Raw genomic sequence first — 21,463 nt, forward strand, 5'->3', positions numbered from 1 at the left:
ATTTGTTGAGACTGTGAAATCCATTAATAAAGTGTGCCTTTTAACCAACACCACAGCTCTCCTTTTTTCGGAGCTGCAACAAAAACTTATTTAATAAAGCAGCGACACAGTTCACTGAACCAGCAGCAAGTTATAACGTTGACTCGTTAACGTTGAACTCTCTTGCCGCTATTCTAGTTCCGTGTTAACCTGCATGTCTCCATCAAGGAGCCATTTTGGGGTCGACATATTACCGTAGTGACCATACACAAGGCGCACCGGATTTTAAGGCGCACTGTTGAGCTTTTAAGAAAATGGAAGACTTTTAGCTGCACCTTTTAGTGCGGAAAATACGGTCATCTGTTTTTAGCCTGTCACTTGTCGCGGGAGTGGAAAGCTTTACGCTAGGAGGACACTCGCGGTTGAAGCCAGAGGGCAGCCATCTTATGTTGCCATTTATACTGCCAATTTTATTTATTTATTTATTTTTCTTCAGAAAACACTGCTATAAATGCAGGTTTTAAGCTTGGATCCTTGTCTGGAAAAAAATGAGAGCCTCCCAAATAGCTAACTTCAGAGTTTTGCATCGACCATTCAGAGTATATTCCCTCAATATCGTGAATTCGGCTGTGGCTCAGAGGTAAGAACTGGTCGTCTAGTCTCAGGTGGGACTAGATAAGTTTTTTACTTCTTCCTACTTCCTTGAACATAATAACTGTGTTGAATGAAGACTGATTTCTTTCTTTTTACTATTTTATCTACCTTATTTTCTGTCAAATTATTACTGTATATGTTTTATGTTCAATAAACAACAACAAAAACAAAAAAAAAAGGTGGGTCCACTATCATTGGTGTATGACTGGGTGTGAAGGTTTGGTGGTGGTAGAAGGGGCCGTAGGCGCACATTGGCAGCCACGGTTCCATCAATCTGCTCCAGGGCAGCTGGAGCTACGAAATGTAGTTTACTACAAAATGCAAATGAATATTTAAGGAGCACTCAGACGCATACCTGATAAGAGGACATTTAAAATTGCAATTCTTACCGAGAAATTTGCTTGTAGCTCTTCTTTCAGACTTACCGGTACAACTGTATGTCATACACTGATCCTAAACATTTGATGGAGTAAAAATGCTCCCAGCTTGCAGCTGGTCACTTAATATTTATATTCTAAATCATATAATCACATCGCACTTATATTGCCCTTTGGAAGGTAATTGACAGGGTGGGGGTGGGGTGGTTGTGCAATCTGATGCGGTGTTGCCCTGTACCAAATGGGCCGCAGGTGCTGTATGGGGTCCACTGCTTTAGATGAATGTGAAGTATAATATTATTGACGGTGATGTATGATGCAGTGATGACTATAATACACCCAATAAGTATGGTCGATGAAATTGTTGCTTTACATCCACAGGTATCAGGCCAATTCATCTTAATACACACAGACACACGCAAAACAAAGGATGAGTCACCTTTTCCCCATTTTAGCTCGCAGCAAGTGTGGTTTTGAATTTCCGGCCACCTGTTACTTGACACAGGTGAGTTTAAATTCCAAATTAAAGGAGCAAGACATACTTGTAAACTAATTATTTCTTGTACCGTAATTTTAATAAAATATCAGTAGATTTGTCAAGACCGTTTTTGGACTTCTGAGTAAAAAAAAAAAAATCTCTTTTTTTTCTTTTTCATGTGCTCCACTGCAAACAAAAGAAATATCAATAATACCAAATAATTTGTATTTGCTACAATTTTCTGGGAGAAGTGGTGCATTATCAGGCTATATGTGTCCACATTTCCGATAATATCTTTCTCTCCGTAATAGGACTCTCTGGACTCTGTCATATACTATGAAGTGTGTGTGTGTGTAGGTGTGTCAGTTCCTGCTCCAGCGAGACAGTCATGACCCAGGTTGTTGGTTCAGGAAAAGCGGCCAATCAGAGATGAACCCCTCCCTGTTTCCTGTGCTGTATGGGAAGCATTCCGCAGCGCTTGCAAGGATGTCAAAGGAATTTCACAAAACAGTTTGCAGATACAGGACTGAAATAGCTCTTTGTTTGTTTAAACTTGTACTTCACTGCACAATTCTGGTCGCTGAAGACGAAAGATGCGCTGTCGTATGCAGCCTTCGTAGTCCATATTCAGTGCTTGTAAATCATGAGCTGGCACCTGCTTATGTGAGCCGAGCAGTACTCTGCACCCCACCAGCGGACGAGGACAACGGAACATTGAATAATGACAGCATTAACGTTTTTCGAAAACAGCTTACTTTAACGAGAATCCTGCCACAACCCTTTCATGCACCCTCTACCGTGATAACATGATAAACTGTCCACTGTAGTAACCACGGCCCCTGTAAGGGTTAATGCGCCTTTTAAATCCTTGTTTGTTTTTACAAAGTGAAAGTTAGTTGCCATGACTCGCGTTACTTCTTCTGCTTCGTAGTCGTCTTCCTTCTTCTCACTTTTCCCCCTTTAAAGATGACAAAGAAACACTTTTGGTGGAAGTAGTCACCGTAACTAACTTCCACTTTGCACAATAACAGATTTCAAAGGCGCATTCATCCACCGGGATTGCACCTTTGGCTACAATGCAAAGATGGATTCTAGTTAAGCTCAGCTGCTTTATGACAAACTAACATTTAAAGCATATTACAGCACTTTGAGTTGCATTTTTAAATATGAAAAGTGCTACATAAATAAAGTTTGATTGATTGATTTATTAGCTGACATCGTCGGCGGCCTTGTACCTGTTTGCTGTTGGAGCCAGCGTGCGCCCCACTCACAATTTCTGTGTTTACAAACGGTCTGAGTGAAGTCGCTGCTTGGAGCGTATTTCTGAACACACCTACTAGTGAATGAGGTTTTGCGAGTCAACAGGTTCAAGGCACGTACTCCTTTATTCAATCCCAGGGACGTACCGGGACATACAGCCAAAGATTCCTGCCAGGAATATTCTCCACCGGCCGAGGGTGGGGGTAGGTTTTGTCTGCCAGCCTTGGGGTTGGCATACCTGTCAATCTCGGCTAATAGCTGTCCTTATAAATGATTATGATTCCCCTTACAAAGCAACAAAAACCCATACAACGGTTTACCGCGCATGCACACATCATGCTTTATCAATCCGACCGTACGCAGCAATGAAAAAAGAAATACGATTGAGGATTATTTTTGCTTGTTTGCCGTGACAATAGTAGCGATCGACGAATGCATTGTCGTTGGCTACCAGCAGGTGAGACGATCTGGATTTGAGCCAAAATGGTCTTTGTGAGATCGGTTCACAATTGTTTTGTTTTTTTCCCCCCGTATAAAAGTTGTAATACGCCGTACATGATTTGAAATGATAAAAAAAAACGTATAAAATACGGGGAAAACGTACAAGTTGACAGGTATGGGTTGGGGGGTTGTGGGTGGACGGCAGTCGTCATGCTCCTAAACGTAATAGACAAGGGGGCTTTGTATGGCGGATGTCACACTACAAAAGATCATCAGCGGTACGCCCGCCCTGGAAATAGACCGGCCGTTCGGGGAAAATCCAAACATTTTTCTGAAATTCCCGATGGCCAACCCCCCCCCCCCCCCCCCCCACTTTGGTTCATTGTCTCAGTTTTTGTAACATGATTAATGGTATGATTACAATATTGTTCAAAGAAGAAAAAAAATCAAGGCGCCAAAAATGTTCCAACCCATTTTATTTGGAAGCCATAACATTCAGATCAGCAGCATCTCTGTACGTTTTGCACATTATAATTCATAAACAGCATTCATTTTCATATTTTCAATGCCTCACCAAAGACGGCAGTGATACATTTAACGGATGTGGGACTTCATTAGAACACGAATCAAACTATTTAGTCTTTTCTGTTTATTTCATTTGTAGAATATGTCATAATATGCGATCCCTGCAAAACAATTTGTCAACCCGTTTTGATTATATGGGCTTTTCCCCCATCCTTCTAAATCATGTTAACATGAGAAAGTATAACATTAGGTGCACAGTATAAACAGGATGCGCCTATTGTGTGATTTGCCCCAAGCACAGGAATAAATAATCACCTATACGCTCTCTCTAGTCCCAACCGGGAGCTGAATTCCTGAGCCATGCAGTGCAAACAGGCCCACTCCCGGCCACCAGGGGGTGGATGCCGAGAGTGTAGGATGTTTACACTTCCTGCAACTCAGCAGTCACCGTATTGAAGTGAGACACATTCACCCCCCGCCCCCCCTCTCTAAAAAAGGAACAAACATCCAAGAAAACATGCCTGATTTACTTGCTCTTCGTTCATGTGCAAATAGACGCATTATCTGATACTGGACAGTATTTTCTGAGTAAGTTGTTTCCCCGAGTTTTTCCATAACCACTGAAGAGAGCAGAGAAGTGTTTCAACGAAACCTGCAAGAACCACAGCACGACGTGATGGATGTGGCGGGAAAATTGTTTGCAATAACGGCACACCTACTTCCTTCCGTCCTTCCTTCCACGTCTGAGGTCCCGTTGTGTGTTGCACAGCGCGACGAATGGGCGCAGACATCAATCAATATTCAAACTTTTACCGCTGTTTTTGTTTAATCTGTGTTCTTGTCTCTCAAGAGGATGGAGGCCACTCCCATCCACTGGGAACAGATAAGTATCTACTGCATGCAATCACACGTTTCCGCTCAACAGTCTGTGTAAGATTTTACTTTTGATATTCACTTTGCTTGCTTTGGCGGATTGATATTTCTAAAATAAAGCACCAGTGCCATACAGGTTTCAGCAGATGGCCTCGTGGTTAACCTATCCTTTTTATCTGCAAATAAATAAATAAATAAACAGTGTCTCTTTGCTCTTTGTTTAGGATAAAGGTCGGAGTATCTGAAGGGAAAAGGAAAGAGAAAGAAAAAAAGTCAAATGACCATGAATGAACCCCCCACCCCCAAGAAAAAAGGTTCTGCCAAGCTACAACTGAAACTTCTGACATAAGCAAAATGCATGAGCAATTGACGAACAATTCATTTGCTGTATTTCAAAATGAATGACAACTATTTCTTGTCTGTTGGAAGAGAAATTATTACAATAACAAAAATTATTACTTCTTCCTACTCCCTTGAGCATACAACTGTGATGATGTGTGTTTTCTTCTTTTATCTACTTTCTAATTTTCCTTACATAATTTTTGCTTGACTTTTGTCAACCTGTTATTGTGTATACTATATATGCTCAATAAACAATAAACAACAACAAACAACAAATTATAAGTACACAGTAACTTTTTGGGCCATATAAAGCAGAAAAATCAGTCCTGCTTTAGCCTGGAGGAATTCTTGGCTCATGTCATTTGAGCCAAGAATAGTCTGGAAAAACCTTAAAAAATTACTACAGTCTACTGATTTTTGTGCAGATTTTGGGCTTGGGTTAAAAAAAGAAAAAAAAACAGACAAGGGCTCTATTTTTATGAATGCAATAAATGTGTGCGGTACGTAATGTACATGGGCAGATATTGGCGGATCTGAGAGAGAAGGGTTGAACCGTTGTGGGAGTGGTCAGAACTGACTTAAATCATGGCCAATCAAAGCAGCTCCTCTCATTCCCTTTAAGTATTGTCTCGTCACGGCGGGGGATATTGGAGCTATCATTGAAGTGATCATCATCGCTGTATCACCCAGGAGTGTGATTGAAAACATATACTACTACTAATACTATGACTAATAATAATAATAATAATAATTGGGTCGCACGGTGGACGACTGGGTAGCACATCGGCCTCACAGTGCAGAGGTGCAGGGTTCAATTCCGGCTCCGGCCTTCCTATATGGAGTTTGCATGTTCTCCCCGGGCCTGCGTGGGTTTTCTCCGGGTACTTTGGTTTCCTCTCACATTCCAAAAACATGCATGGCAGGTTAATGGAACACTCTAATTTGTCCCGAGGGGTTAGTGTGAGCACGGATGGCTGTTCGTCTCTGGCTGGCAACTGGTTCAGGGTGTCCCCTGCTTACCGCCTGAAGATAGCTGGGATAGGCTCCAGCACGCCCGCGACCGTCGTGAGGATAAGCAAATTAGAAAATGGATGGATGAATAATAATAATTATTATTATTATTATTATAATAATAATAATTATTATTATTATAAAAAATTAATTAATATATTTCTACAATGATTCAGAGGGTTTGATGCCCACTGTTCACGTATTTATGTATGTCAATGGAGACCAGCTGTCTATCTTGGACGTGGTCCGAGCAGTCCTCAGTTTTGATGAATTTTCTGCCACTAAATTGTCACTGCGCCAGGCACATCTCCTACAACACTTCCTATGCTGCGCCAGAAAGCCCAGCTTGACGGAAACTGGTCTACCAAATTGTTCAACACATGCGGCAAGCTTTCTTCCTATTTGATCGCATGAAGGACAACACCAATAGAAGAGCATTTTAAATGTCCGTTTATCCCCAACCAAGTGTGTTATGGAAGTGTCCAGTGCCCGTAAGATGGTACTAGCAGGTGGCTGCTGCAAACATCCGACTGAAAGCTCCAAGACCCGACACCAGCTTCCAGTCAAGGATGTTTACAGTAGCCTGACTGCCAAACAACCTGGTGAAGCTTGCAAGAATATCTCCATCCAACAAGCGTAACAATATCCATCATGTATTTGAAACCAACACTACTGTGAGGACCAGTTAGTCTATGATTCCACTGGCCTGGCCTGATGCTCCCGTAGTCTCATGCAGAAGAGGCCTGAAAGACACAAAAGTTCATGATTTGTCTTGATGAGCGGAGAACAAAGCACTGCAAACACTGTGTTCCCAAAATACATTTTTCACGGGCTACCAATGAACACACTCTATGAACAACAATCGGGAGAAATGAAAAGATGCTTCCTTTCAAACATGGGAAAGGGCAGCACGATTTCAGTCTCTGCTTGCGGACCTTACCTGCAAAATGTTTTCTTCTTCATAATAATAAAAATAATAAAATGAAAGCAAGTGCCATTTAATATAGTTCACAGATTCTACCAGTGTTTTGGCAACGATTAAAAAAAAAAAGATAGGCACTGCCGCTTTTGACAAGGACTTCCTGAAGATATTTTATTTTGCTGTTAAGATTCTGGGTGATATTGCTTGTCTCCAATAGTGACAGTTTAGACTTTTTAATACCCCCATCCCCTTTACACAAAAAAAGGTACATAAAAATATCAGTTGTTTCAAAGCGAAGCATAAGCTTTAAAAAAAAAATGCAAAAGACCAGCAGAGTTGTTGGTTTCCACTCTGGCTCTTTCCTTCACATTGTTGTTCAGTAAGCATTTTGTCAGCATGTGACATTCCACAGCCTGAAACTCCCATCCCACACACATGCACATATTTACCATGTAAACACTTCTCAACTTCTGTTTAGCCATCATGCACACTCTAACACGTCTGCGCGCACGTGCGGGCACACACACACACACACACACACACACACATACACACATGCGCGCAAGCAAACAAGAAATTAAATTATAGGTACATTTCACACGCGAAGGATTGTGAAGAACTCCCATCGTGCCCTTTTGACATCCCCATGAAGACACACACAAAAACAGAAATTGCAGTTCCCCTTTCTGCTCATTGTCTCCTTCACACCCCTTTCACATTGACTCCTGGTTGAAGGATGGTATGTATATACAGCATGGCTCTCACGAGAAAGTATTAAATACAGTGGGAATTTGTTCTGCTGGTCAGTATTTATTGTTTTTGTGATTGAGAAAAAATAAAATAAAATCCCATCACAAATCCTGCAAGGGACAGTGTGGAAACACTTGATTTAAAAAAAACATGATTAATTTCAATCATCTGAAAAAAAAAGTTCCATCACATCGCCGTAATTTAAAACAAGTGTAAATGGAAGTGAAGGAATCGCAAATTATATTCCACAGGGGATTCCTCCCCTACAGGATGTTTCATCACCACCTTTCTGCTACGGATACCCGAAGAAGACAAACTTGGTGAGATAGTTCCTCAACCTGATACAATACAATACATGCTCATTTATATAGATTACTACAGCATGTGCAACAAAAGCCTGTTTAAAATTCTGAGGAGAAAAATACATACCATCTCAGCAACCAATCGGTAGTGCTTCGAAAATGATCGACATCTAATCCGTCCAATGCTGCGTCAACAGTCATGAAGGGTCACTAACAGAGCATGAGCACTACAGTGCACGCTGTCCAACTGAGTCAAGGGAATAACAGATTATTTGAACATAACAGAAAATGTTTGTTTTTTTAATACGGCACAAAAAAATTGTTTCCTTGGAGGTTTGTGTTCTCGTGAAAAGCATTCTACTAGTGAGAGTGAATGATTAATCTGATGTTGCTAAACCTCAAACCAAACAAGTTGCATTTTACTGTGCTTTTTAATTCTTACTGCATTCATAACTTTTGCACTACTTTTAATGTACCGGTATGTAACAAAATCCATCATGTGCTGTTTGTGTTTGCTGCTGTCTGTTGATAGCAACTATGGCTCTTTTTAGAGAACAGGCTCTTTTGGCTTGGCTCACTAAAAAAAGACGGCTCTCTTGGCTGCTAAATAGCTCTTCAGATTTTTTGTTGCTTCTATGAATTCATCAACAACAAAAAAACTGCATCCAGATAACAGATAACCATAGTTAAGCGTGGTGTTGAGAAGCATCAAGTATCTCAGCCTTGAGGTGCGATCCGGTTTCTTCTGCCAGATTTTATCTGGCGTGTTTGGGAGAAGATTCTCTCAGGAGCGGCCGGCCTTGCTAAAACGCATCCTCTCGAACATCAACGGCAACCGTTGCATTCGAGACGCTGCCGCCTTCATTAATATCATTTGTTTTGTTACAGACACTTGACTCTGACTTTGTACTGTCAATAAAATTGACATTTGACTGCTTTTCCTGCACCTCTGCACTGTGAGGCCGACGTGCTCACCAGTCCACCACCATGCCACCCGTTGAATTTCATATACAGGATATTCAACGCATATCCTATGTGTCAAATGTTACGATGGCTCGCTTGCATTACTGGTTTGCCTCCTTCCTCTGTGCTGTGTAACTGCCGGAACATCGCCCTCTGCTCCCCCCAGTCAAGAGAAAATGGTATAGATAAACACTATTAAGGTCATTATGAATAAGATCTACTGTGAGGCAAGCCCCCTCGCTGCCCATCTTTAAAAATCATTCTAATTCCTTGGCGTTTGACTCAGCATGAGACTTGATTTTTAATTTGACTGGTTTTGTAGTTTCTGCTGTCCCGTTATTAATTTATTGTTTGTTGTATGAATTATTTTTGCTCCATGTAGAGCACTTTGCAAGCAGCGGTGATTGTTTTAAAGTGCTCTATAAATACAGTTGAGTTGACTTGAGTACTGTAGGTCTCAAGTGGCCTTTAACCTAAATCATTGGATTTGGATAACAACAACTGATCCTGCTGACATAGGATTCACGATTCAAGCGTTGCAAACTCCTGCTTTGAAATGGTTGAGGAGTGGTATTTCTCATTAGCTTGAACTCTACAACTACATGAACAACAACCATCAGGAGAAGCCATTAAATGAGCTGGAAAGACTCAGCAGAATTTTAGACAGGGGCTGTCCTGTCCCTCCCCCTGGGAACTAAGGAGCACGCAACATTTTGTGCCTCATTGTCTGAATGCTCTTAACTCCAAGCTGAGGCCTCTGCGAAAAGTCACAATGGGTGCTTGACAATGCAGTGCAAACATAATGCCTCAGGAAGGCTCATACTTATACAAAAGGACATGTTATTGAAGACTAATTGGAGGAACAGAACCGCATGTACAAACCCAATTCCAATGAAGATGAGTTGTGTTCAACATTTATAAAAACAATACAATGATTTGCAAGTCACATTCACCCATATTTCATTGAATTCACGACAAGATATTTAACGTGGAAATTGATCAACTTCATAGTTTTTAAGCAAGTAATTATTAACTGAGAATTTTATAACTGCAATACCTTCCCAAAAAGCTGCGACAGGTGGGGAAAAAAAAAGACTCTGTTGAGGAATGCTCATCAAACACCTGTTTGGAGCATCCTACAGGTCAACAGGCTAACTGGGAACAGGTGGATGACATGATTGGGTTAAAAAAGAACAAACAAAAAACGTCTTTGATTTGCTCAGTCATTCACATGCAAAGATGTGGTGAGTTGCACCCCTTTGTGAACAACTGCATGAGAAAATAGTAAAACAGTTTAAGGGCAATGTTCCTCAAGGAAGTGAGGGATTTGGTCAATGGGATGTCACTTATATACTGTAGCGCTTTTCTACCTTTGGTACTCAAAGCGCTTCACACTGTTCCCTCATTTAGCTATTGATATTGCAGCAACTTTGGGTTCAGTACCTTGCTCATTTTGACCATGTAGCAATAGATTGAACCCCCAACCTATGGGTTGAGAAACAACCACTCTACCACATGAGCCATGCCGCCCCATCATCGATAGTCCACAATCAAAAGGTACAGAGAATCTGGACAAATCACGACATGGAAGCAGCAAGGCTGAAAACCAACATTGAATGCGTGTGACCTACGAACCCTCAGGCGTCACTGCATCAAAAACCAACATCAACGTGGAAAGGATATCACCGCATGGGCGTTTAAGATTATCAACGTGAACACGGAATATCTTGTTTTTCAACTGTGTCCAATTGAATATACAGTAGGTCGAACATGATTTGTTATTTATGCTTAACACAGCGTCCCGATGTCAGTGGATTTGGGTTTGTACATCGTGTATGTACTGTATGTGTTCACAGCAGGCCGTTGCTTTGCTTTCACATGCGTAATTTTTTTTCCCCAAGATGGCGCCCGAGTCAACAGCCTTCGGCAAGTGCTCTTCAAGAGCCTTGCTTTTTTGTTCTTTTTTGGTGTTTTTGTCTTTTGTTTTGTCACATGTTGTTTGTTGTTTCATCGTGTGGACCTGATATGGACTGTTTTCAGCGTCTTTTGGCCACGACATTCGTCAAAGGAGAAGTATCTGTGCTTGGTGGTTGCGCCTTCTCGGCAGCACGCCTTTACCAGCACAGATTTTGATTGGGAGGAATGTCGGCGCCATTGACTGTCGGTGCTGGACAGACCTGGGGCGCTTGTGTTTTTTGCGCCTGTAATGGGCAGCATTTTTCACAACCCCGTTTTGTTCAGTGGATATGTCGGCGCTGCTGGACAGTCGGCGTTGGTGCGGCTGGATGGATGGCTGCTGAAGTTGAGGATGAGGAGAGAGGAGCGTTGGCGCAGCGCGCCGATGCGTATTTGCAACCGAGAGTCGCCGCTTGGAATTGAAATGGATTTCCATGGGACTGGAGAAGTGAACCAATCTCTTTTTTCGTCAATGGATGCTACAGCTTCTTGTTGACTTTGAAACTTGTAGCCGACGTGTGCACATTTTGAGCATGACGTCTCTGATCCACTGGTTAAAGGACACTTTGATTCTCTCTTCTTTCATCTCAAACTGCTTCAAACAACAAAGCGTGTGACGGATAAGTGGTTAGGACTGCACGACTGTCGGTGTTTTATGTTATGTGTTGTGTTTATTATTTTACTTTATGTTAACTGTTTTGTTAAGCGCTTTGTTACAGCTGCCGCTGTTGTGAAAGCGCTATATAAATCAGCATGTATTGTATTGTATTATATTGTAAGACCCGACGGCATCCAACATTTCAGGATAAAACTTACTCTCTCTTTCACACACACGCGCGTGCGCACACACACACAAAAAGGTCTCTTGGGGAACAAAGCAAACTTTATCAGAACATTGGATTCCTGCATTCCTCAGATTCTTGGCAACCGGCAAATGCAGAATGGGGGGGAGCGAGTGAGAGAGTGAGAGAGAGAAAGCGAGAGACGTGGTAAAACACAGAAAACTGCCTAACGAGAAAGAAAGCATGAGTCAAAAAAGAGCAGGTGTCACTCCTAACGTCCCCTTCCCTCGCAGTATTTGAAGGGTTCAATGCAATCTCCAGTATGACCTCATTGCCTGGCACTATATATGACAGCGACTCAATGATCAGTCGAGTTTTATTTTATTTATTTATTTTTGCAGCAAAGGTTAATCAGATGCATGACGTCAGATTCTTTTTAAAAGTACAGTTTGGTGATATTAATTTTTTTAATTATTATTTTTTTTTTTTACACAAGAAAGAGAACCAAACCTACTTGCGGGTATAATAATCTTACTCAGATACCACAAAACAATTATTGCTAAACAACTGAGATTAAATATAACGTTCAGTGGTCCTCATGGACAAGGTTCTACACTGACCTGCAGTAAGTTTCCTTTGCATGGGGAAATGCGAAATACAAAGCGCATGTCTTATCAGCCAACATTCATGCTGGCTCATGCATGACGAAGTGATACTTTACAGTTGTCACATTTCAGATGTGTACTTTGTTGCAATTGTTGCAGATGTTACAATATTGATGTTGCCCAATATTGTGATAACCTTCTTAAAAAATAACTGATAACTTAGTCAACACTGGAGCCTTTGCGTCACCGTCACAAAACACGTTTGCGCTAAAGTCAATTTCTTAGGCGACTTTCTCGTGTCTATGCTGCTGACTCACCCGCCATGTGTAATCTGGAAATTCGTGTGCAACTACCAAAGTGGTGTGATTCGGTGAAGTCTGAAGGTGGCCCTAATTTCCGGATTGCAGTTTTCCTGACACAAGAGAATTCCATAGATATTCATTTGGAAAATGTGTTTCTTTTAAAAGAGAAATTAACTTGCGTAGTGGATCCGGAAGTTAAACATGATCTTAGCCAATGATGTGTGCGTGACTCATACAGGCTCGTGTAAAGGAGCATTTTTTTTCATGAATTTATTTTTTAATTAATTAAAAAAAAACACTTATGCATTCACTTTTTAATTAATCCAATAAACGCTAACAACTTGACACTGCGACAGTACGATTTGGGACTTGACCAGTTGCAGGTGAAGAAAAAAGTCAGCTGGCGCCAATACTTTTTTTTCCGCACCAATTAATATGACATAATTATAATTGTAATGTATTAGGGACGGGCGCGATGACTACCTCACATATTTTAAAAACGTGTTTCCCAAAATAGTTGCACAAAATACTTGTGGGAATACTCTCTGCACGGTTCAGCAAATTGCTCATGATACCTTGACCAAACATTTTTGGATCTTACAGTGATCAGTTAAATCACTTTGTTTTAGGAATACTCGATCATTCAGCTGCAGTGACATTACTTTTTGCCTCTGTGCAGTTCCATCTCATACTTGAGTGATTGATTATCTTCATCTTCCGAACCGCTTTATCCTCACGAGCGTCGCGGGGGGTGCTGGAGCCTATCCCAGCAGTCTTCGGTCAGTAGGCATTATCAATACTTTCAATTCATCTTTTTATTTGGAATTGAAATTATGAGGCACAAGCACAGCGCCAGTAGGTTTTTTCCCCCCTCTCCTGCGGCTTAGTGGAGAAAAGATAAAAAAGTATGTTAACCTGTAATTGTACCTTAGGTGAAGACAAGTGACCACAACTTAAGGCAATGGAAAAATCTCTAACCAAACACACAAGTACATCAAAGACTTCCCCGTCCCCTGCCCTATCCTCCCAAGCACAAATGGGGCACAGGTCCAAAAAACACGGAATCAGGGATTGGATTGGACATGTAAACTTCTTCATGTTTTTAAATTGAATTAAAAAAAGTTTGAAATGTAAATGCTGGAGGGGCTTAGCCGGGGCTACCCAGATTTCTGACAGGGCTAGAGCACCCCCTCCCCCAAGTTTAGCGCCGTGCCGGATGAGCCAACACATTTTATGGGAATTTGTCATTGCCAGAGGTGTGGACCTGACCATATGTAGTATGGTATACATAGTAGTTAATCTGAAACTAAATTCTTGGAAGATCTCCATTAGATTACACAGACTTGCTTTGGTTTTCCAATTAGAATAGATAATGTAAATGCACAATATCTTTTCTCGTGAATTTAGAATGCTGTAAAGTGAGAGCTTGAACTAATAGGACAGCGGTGCTTATGGCCTTGTAGTTTGAATGCTGATGAAGTCAGGTAGGTATTCACGTTAATGTTATTCTACCGTAAGAAATGCTTAATGCCAAATATTGAATTGTTTCCTAATGGCAACTATTTCCTGAAGCATTAAAACTCCAGTTAAGAAAAGTGTGCGGGTTGTTTGGTTAGGGAGGATACACTAAAATTTTTATCAGTCACCAAATAAACACTTTAATTACAATTGAATCAAAAGCAAGGCAGTGGCAGACAAGCAATGTGAGCAACACATTTGTTGAATTCAGTTATAGGTTCCAATTACAAAAGATAGTCTTTTCCTCAAAACTGGGAAGAATGTTTTTTTTTTTTAATTACACTCATTATGAGCCAACGAGGGGAAAATCAACATACACTCTGTTGCACATTTTGTGTTGCAGACCGCGCAGAGAGCCAGATCGCAAATACAGAAATCCATGGAGATTCAGAGTTGAACACGTGCACAAACAGTACTGCAACACTTGAGTCGTGGGGTTCAGGGACGGTGCAGTAGTCAAGAGCACCTTGACAGTCGCCAGCTAGTGGACCAGCATCCCTCCAACAACTACAGTCTTTGCAATTTTTACGTTTTTTTTTTTTGTTGCAACGAAAGCTGAATCCATACCCTCCTTACAAATTAACCGATACATGACAACAGTTGAAGCTTAAAATTGTTGTTTTCGTGCAAATATTGACCATGGTTGCTGGTTAATGTAAGAGATATCCAGTGTGGTGAATAGTCATAGCTGTAAATAAGAATGGAGGAGGAACACAGTGCAGTGACTAGTTGCATAGAATAAGAGTTAGTGTGCATGTTTGTACTGTTATTTTACAGATTGCCATTGCAGGCCTGTATACATTTTTGGGGGGTTTGTTTAGTTTTTTTGTACAAAGCGGTCGTTGAATCATCCGAAAAACTTTTAGTAACTTAAAAAAATAATCCACAAGACTTTCAAAACATAACCCAAGTGACACATCAGAGGTGCTATCTTCTTATCTTGCCATTGCACAGATACATTGGCATGGTATTTGGGGATTTGATGATGTGCAGTGATACATTTGAACCCCCAAATTCATTTTCAGTGGGTTTGGGGCATTTAAGTATTTTACACACAATTTCAGGTGTTATGTCTATTTAAAAAATATAATCAGACAGCACCTTTTGAGCACTATCCCCTAGGTAGGGACATGGCGAGAACCAGATACTTTCTCCTCAAGCTTAGCCGCTAACTTTTGAATGTCAAATAAAACGCAACACTAGTTTCTTTAACACACAGCCGTTACACCTCACAGTTCAGTATGAACTACACGGAGATGTAAAGAAACTGTTCAAACAAGCGCAACTGCATGATGGTGGACCCACTGTACCTGCATTTCTGTAAAAGAGACCACTGTCATCTTCCAGCATTGCTGCAGTATTTAGGACATTGTGTAACCACGAAGGTTGTGTGAATTCACTCTTGCTTTGTTTATAGTAAACTTGCCAAAGAGATATGTTTGTTCTTTCATCCACCTCTCTTTCATGAATGCGACCAACACAATGAGTGGGCCAGCATGCCGGTTGAATGCCAATAATGGGGCAATATATCACATGACCTCTAGCTGTACAGTATGTGCCAGAAAAGAAACTTTGAAGTCTCACAGCTTTTTTTTTTCGTGGTAAATCACCTGAAAGACTGCAGTATAATGAACATACGACAAAACAACATATTTCATGATCAAACTAAGAAACTTCCTTGTATTTTGTAAATATTCACCTACTGTATTTTGAATTTGATGCCTGTTAACACATTCCAAAAAAGCTGGTGTAAGGGCGTGTTTACCACTCTGTTACATCACCTTCCCTTTGAACAATACTCAATACACGTTTGGAAACTGAGGTCACGAATTGTTGAAGCTTTGTAGGTGGAATTGTTTCTCATTCTTGCTTGATGTACAACTAAGTTACTCAACACTCCAGGGTCTCCGTTGACGTAATTTACACTTCATAATATTCGACACATTTTCAATGAAAGACAGGTTTGGACTGCTGGCAAGCCAGTCTAAAGCCAAGCTGTTGTATCGTGTGGAATGTGGCTTATCATTGTCTAACTGAAATAAGCAGGGACGTCCGTGAAAAAAACGTAGCTTGGATGGCAGCGTTTCAGTATGTACTTTAACTTTCAGCAATAAATTATCTTTTCACAGATGTGCAGGTAGTGCCATGGACACAAATACACACCTCACACACGATACCATATATTTATTGGCTTTAACATTTTGCACTGATAAAAAAAAAATCTGGGTAGTATTTTCCTCTCTGCCCAGGAGGACAGGATGTCCATGATTTCCAAAAACAATTTAAAATGCAGACTCGTCAGACCAATGCACACACTTCCACTTTGCCTCAGTCCATCTCGGATGAGCTTGGCCCCAAAAAAGCTGGTGGCGTTTATGGGGGTTGATAATATAATGTATGGCGTTCCGTTGTTAAAACAATATTTGGTTTTCATTTTGCATGGTAGTGTTTTAATGTGCATTTGTCGATGTCGTGACAAACTAACAGTGTTTTTCTCAAGTGTTCCTGAGCCCACATCAAGATGTCCTTTACACAATTATGCCAGTTTTTAAGGCACTGCGGCCTGAGAGCGAAGGTCACTGGCATTTAATGTTGGTTTTCCATTTTGCTGCTCACGTGCACAGATTATTCCAGATTGTCTGAATCTTTTGATGATTTTATGGACCATATATGAAATTCCAAAATTCTTTGCAATTATACATTGATAAACATTTTTCTCAACCTGTTAAGCTATATTAGATCTAGTCAAAGTATGGGTGAGGGGCCATATCAAGCCAGCCCACAGTCTCTGACCGTCCTGAAGAGTGACCATGAAGTCAAAGTAAAACGTAAAACATGCAGTGCTTTCAATTTATGCGCACATGTGGAAGGCAGAATTCGTGTCTGTACTGTTGCCAATTTAACGTTTTGGCTATATTTAGCAACGTTTCCGACCTCACTAGCAACTATTTTTTCCCCAAAAAAGGTACAGTACGAGCAAAAATTACAACAGTAGCCCTAATGTTAGCAAAATTCTTATTTCCTGCACATAACTGTATGCAGATCTACAGTATCGTACAGTATATACGTGTTGTATTATAAGTAATCATGGTGTCATTATCTATCACTGTCACTACTTGTCTCTTATCTAACTATGTGAGAGCCCTGACTTGGAAGGTCAAATTCGAGTTGGCAGTTATTGCACAAAATAAATGTGAGAATTTTAAAGTGGAGAATTATCATTTTAATGCCCCCTTATATTCATTCATTCATTTTCCGATCCGCTTATCCTCACAAGGGTTGAGGGGGGTGCTGGAGCCTATCCCAGCTGTCTTCAGGCAGTAGGTGGGGGACACCCTGAATCGGTTGCCAGCCAATCGCAGGGCACACAGAGACAAACAACCATGCGCGCTCACACTCACACCGAGGGACAATTTAAGTGTTCAATCAGCCTGCCATGCATGTTTTTGGAATGTGGGAGGAAACCGGAGTACCTGGAGAAAACCCACACAGGCCCGGGGAGAACATGCAAACTCCACACAGGGAGGCCGGCGCAGGAATTGAACTCGGTACCTCTGCACTGTGAGGTCAACACGCGAACCACTGGACCACCAGGGCACCCTGCCCACTTATAATTTTTGGAAAAATGTGTGTGTGTGTGTGTGTTTTTTATAACAATCGAAACCATTTCTATTTTTGAAACAAGACAATAGGCTTTTTTTCTAAATACTGTAGATTAAAAACAATAATGGAGACAAAATTCAGGTTAACGTGTAAGCTTGGCCCTCGGCACGCGTTTCAGTTTCTCATGCAGCCCCTTTGCAAAATGAATTGCCCACAAAGTGGTGAACCTTGCCCTATCCTTTCTTGTGAAACCACTGAGCCTTTCAGGGATGCTTCTTTTATGTCCAGTCAGGACACTCACCAGTTTCCAATAAACCTGTTCACCTGTGAAATGTTCAAAACAGGTGGTTTTTCTGCTTGGGGACAGTCCTCAACCAATCTTTTTTTACACTTGTACCAGCTTTTTTGGAATGCGTTGCAGACAACGAATTAAAAATGGGTGAATATTTGAAACCTCTCGCCATACCAATAACCACAACAAAGTTGATCAGTTTGAACATGACATTTCTTGCCTTTGGAGTGTATTCAATTCAAAATAGATTGAAAGGGATTTGCAAATCATAGTATTGCGTGATTTAGTTTTTTGGGTTTTTACACAATATTACACAACATCCTACGGAAGAGGATGAGGGCCAATGAAGAAGAAAAAAACAAAAACAAAAACAAAACAAGGTTGGCAAGATTCTCACTTTCATCTTGCCAACCTTGTTTTGTTTATTCTCTGAGAATAAAGTCAGGATTCTGAGATGAAAGTGAAAATCTTGCCAACCTTGTTTTTTTTTTCATTGGCCCTAATCCTCTTCTGTAACATCCCAACTTCATTTGAATTTGAGTTTATTTCTACCAAAGCGCTGTTCCATTGAGTTCCAGGAAAATAGAGGGCATGGAAAGCAGTATTTTTTAAATTATTTCAAAGGCTTATTATTTTCACAACATAAAAAATTACAGCTTTGTTGAAATACATACCCCCCCCCCCCCGCCCCCCAAACAAAAGTGGGCATATGTGTTTTTCTTGATACATTCTATGACAACAAAAAACACACATTGACACACTGTAACCTTTGTCAGAAACACTGGTACTTCTCTTTATACAAAAATAGTTTAATTAGTAACTTGGGTACTTCGATTCTTGTAGAGTCACGTAGAACGCCCGTTCTGCTGGTTACAGCTCAGCTTAGTGGGTCTTACATTTACAGGTTTCCTGGAATGGCCTTCATGTCAACAGCGTGACTTTTCCACAATTAAGCCTGAGGGTATGCAAGAGCATTAGGGCTCCCCATATGCTTCCACTTATCTTGAAGTGAACACTTTTAAAACCTCACAAAAATTACAGCATTTTGTTCATGTATTATTTTCTTAAGTTATTTAACCCTCTTTCCACTAAGTGTGGGTTGATATATTGTCAATGCACCAGATAAGGACACTTTAACAACAGCAGAGGTCCAAATCTTCAAGACATTAAAAACAAATCCTGCAACTAGCCTTGACATAAGAATTCTTAAAAGTTTCCATTCTTTATCAGAAAAGTCTCCTTTCTTCCTTCCCTCAGCTTTCTTATCCTTGACAAGTTGACCTTGTACATCAGTCCATGTCAGCAATTTAACAGGCCACCGGATATTCCGAACAGCTTCCTGAACACTAACAGAGCTGGTGGTCTGTGTAACCAGAACTGTGATTATTAACACTGAGGACTCCTAAAGGATTACAAAGCCGGTTAATGTTCCTTGACACCCTTTGAGTAGCTTGCAGAAAACACTTCCCCAGGAGATGAACATTCAATACTACCAAGTGAGGTTAGAAGAGTAACCGGTAATCTTTTTTTTTTTTTGTGCAGTCATATTTCATTGTAGGTTTGACCTTTTTAAAGCAAAAGGAACAGTTTGTGTGCAGTAAAAGCAAAACTGGAACGACAGCAAGACTGAACACAAAACGGAAAGTGAGAAAGACATAAAATGGCACATCTGTCCATTTTATGACAGTTACACTTCCCCTGCCTGTCCACATGCACAATTACAATTGTTTTATTTGTGAGATCTCTTTATTGAGCTCCAGATGACCTTCAACTGAGCATTACTGCAAGCTGTTGGCTGTCCAACATCAAGATAAAGTTTTACATCTTAATTATTCCATTTAAAGTCAGAATTCTAAAGTCATTTTTACCAATGCTTAATAAAGTAAAAGTTACAAACATAGATATTACGTAGGCATAATCAGAGGGTAGCACCTCGTACATAAAGAATCAGTGAGTAGTCACTAAAAATGGGGATGGATTTTATCACTGAAAGTCTTCTTTTGTATTCTCTCTCTTAACTTGGCTGCAATGTGTTTAGTCATTACATGTTTGGTCTGTGAATAATACAACTCAAATAGAATTCACCTCGACAAGCTTTTCATTCTCCCTGACAAATACACCCTGGGATGGGCTGAGAATTCAGGAAGTGACTCTTGTAATCTCCATGGCAACGCTGAGGTCAACTCAGCAAGGCCGAGACCCCTCCTCAAACACAGAGGGTCAGAGCTCTGGATCAACACAAACAATATATCGCGTGCACCCCCCCCCCCCACCCCCCCCACACACACACACACAAAGTCAAGATGTAATTAATTTCACTTAAGTTAAAAGAAGTGCCCGTGAGCATTAATAGTACACCACATCAATATTAAAAGCTATTTGACAAAAAGAACTGGAGTGATAATTATTGTGAATTATGCTGTTGCGCTGAGCAAAATCTGAAATTGTGTGAGTATTTCATACAGACAGATCAGTAGTTGTCTTGACTGGGCTTCTGTTAGATCTTGGGATTATACTAAACTTCCCTCACTGCTTCTTACCAACTCTTATTCGACTGGGCAGTCAGAGTCCCAAGGGACTAAAAAAAAAAGAAGAGGCACGAACATGCAGAACTCTGAAGGTTACGTTCACTGATTCGGTTCTTTAAATTAACATGCAAAAACGTTTCAGTGATTTTTTAAGGGGGGGGGGGCAGTCACAACTGATAAATCGTCAACCAAACAAGCCTGAAGAGAAGTAACATCCATACCCCCCTCCCCCTCCCCCAAAAGATATATCAAGGGTCGTGAAGAACCCACGTTTCTTACCCAATAACAAATACATTAGAATTGTACTTTGCAAAATGTCTAATATAGTTCATCGTACCATTCCTGTCATTCACGGGAAACAGATTGAGGAGTACGGAGAATACTAACAGACATCAAAAGTTGAATGAATAAAACATGGCAGCATTTATTACAGTAACTAAAAAGGGAATACAGTATTATCAAACTTCTTTAAAATTATTCTTATTGTTTTTTTAAACAATGCAAACGTGCAGAAAACTGACAAATTCCAAAGTTAACGATAACTCACCATGATTACTTGACCTCCGATTACATTTGGGGCAGAAGGGCGGCTTTGGATGGTATGGCAATTTACATCCCTTAGATTATTTGAAAGGGATATTAATGTAAAAACGGTTTGAAGGATAAAATGCGAATTTCACACTTTTGTCAAAGCTGTTGGTCACTTGTCCTTCACAACGCCATCGTAAAAAGGTGAACCGAGTGTGAATTCTCCGGATTACTTCAAAACGATTTTACATCTCGTCTTGTCCTCAGCCAACTTCTTATGGGAGATCGTGTCGTCAAACTGCCAAAGGTTTTTGTTGGTGCAAGTGTGGACAGTCCTGCCCCTTCCTCCTTCCTACCGGTGTCATGATAGCGTTCTTTGCCCCATTAGCATGTTTGCCTAAAAGCTATTCAGTTTCCGGTTGAAATTGTTGTCGTCAAAATAAAATGTTATATAAAACGTACGAACAAAATA

General features: G+C 40.7%; 1 long non-coding RNA gene across 1 annotated transcript; it reads right to left on the bottom strand.

Annotated features, from left to right (window-relative positions):
- Positions 1–3,648: 3,648 nt before the first annotated feature.
- On the bottom strand, positions 3,649–21,341 carry LOC147199490 (uncharacterized). The gene is made up of 2 exons (XR_015101952.1): positions 21,011–21,341; positions 3,649–6,683 (listed from the first exon to the last, which is right to left on the bottom strand). It is a non-coding gene; the product is annotated as an uncharacterized LOC147199490 (long non-coding RNA).
- Between the last annotated feature and the right edge of the window lie 122 nt (positions 21,342–21,463).

Source organism: Hippocampus guttulatus, chromosome 10 (assembly GCF_054856545.1).
Source record: "Hippocampus guttulatus isolate MCC_2025c chromosome 10, RoL_Hgut_1.0, whole genome shotgun sequence".
In the NCBI taxonomy this organism is placed as follows: Eukaryota; Metazoa; Chordata; class Actinopteri; order Syngnathiformes; family Syngnathidae; genus Hippocampus; species Hippocampus guttulatus.